Here is a 1595-nt window from a genome sequence, read left to right as displayed (position 1 = left end):
ATCATGTCACAACTTTGGTTATTTAATGGCAGTTTGTGTAACGAGTCAATGGTTACACTGATTAGCATGTCACACGCCATGGTTGGCATTTCACTACATTGTGCATTTAAGTGATTCACATGTTAGCTTTGGTGTGTAACAACATTTTACTTATATGCATGGCTTGTAACAATATTTTACTTGATATGCATAGTGTGTAACAACATTTGACTTGATATGCATGGCCTATAACAACATTTGACCTGATATGCATGGAGTGTAATGACATTTGACTTGATATGCATGGCGTGTAACAACATTTTACTTGATATTTATGGCATGTAACAACATTTATTTCTTTCTTCAGTATACCTTGTTGCAAATTATGGGTTAACTCACTTGTGCATGTGTGCCGTGTTTTGCAGATGCAGTGTAGACAATATGAGGATCTTGAGAATTTGCTTATTGTGCTGATGGAGAAATGGGCATTTAATGTCTCTATTAACACCCACTGTAAGTGGTCGCAATTGCATTACATAAGCATGACTCTGCAAGAGAAAGAGGAGTACGATGCAATCAAGCAACAGTGCTTCGGAATGCTGCTGAACGTATATCCACAAGGCTACTTTTATGTTGAACTCTTTCATAACATCATGATTCGTCGAATCAGTGAGAGAGATTCAATGGAGCATGAGCTATGGTTTGCCATTGGCAAGAGCAAGGCACGTATGTCAAAGCAGGAGTTCTGCCTTATCCTCGAACTGAAATTCAGTCCAATGCCTGATGTTTTCACCCGACCGTACGAGGTTATTGTAGATGAAATTCATGTGAGATACTGGAATAGGCAAGAGAGCATTAAGCTGCAATGGTTGCTTCAAACATTCAGTGAAGGCAACTTTCAGTGACGAAGAGACGTGGCCAAGATGGCACTAGTCTTGATCGTGAACAACATTTTATTTGGTCAAGGCTACAGTAGACGGGTGACGCCTTGGCTGTTCTCATTGGTGGAGGACGGATGCTTGGAATGTTTGGAGGCTAACCTTGGAATACCTTTTGAAGGTGTTTGGAGTCTCTAACTCAAACTTGTAGAAGGATACTCTTTTACGGTACAACATTTACGAATTTGCATAGATGATATAGGTACTGTCACGTAACATTTTTCATTTTCTTTTTGACAACATAATTTTAAGGTAATTTATGGTTGTACTTGTTTAACATTTACGGTTTGATAATGGTTACATTTGACATGCAGTTCTGGGCAATGGAGGCAATTTCGACCTTGCATAAAATAGTTGCCCCCTCTGCTCCGAAGGACAACGTCTACCCACGTATGTGCAAATGGTAATGCAATCAGAAGCCAAAAGACTTCTATAAGGCAGTTCAAAAGTTGGAGTCATCTAAGCATGTGAATCAATAGTTACTAATTTCAACTATGAATTTGTAAAATAATTTTCCTTAAAATTTAATCACAATCCTTATTTTGTAGTTATCGGCAATCGAGACCTTAGAGCCTACCCCGAATGAAGCCAAACGAGACATTTTGTGGACATTGACAGCCCATTACTTGAGGGCCACCAATACATGCCAATCGGGTGGATGGAGGATGGAGCCAATAG

Source organism: Theobroma umbraticum, unplaced genomic scaffold (assembly GCF_002168275.2).
Source record: "Theobroma umbraticum cultivar Fairchild unplaced genomic scaffold, ASM216827v3 scaffold_121.0, whole genome shotgun sequence".
Lineage (NCBI taxonomy): Eukaryota > Viridiplantae > Streptophyta > Magnoliopsida > Malvales > Malvaceae > Theobroma > Theobroma umbraticum.
Note: the sequence above shows the minus strand (reverse complement) of the source record.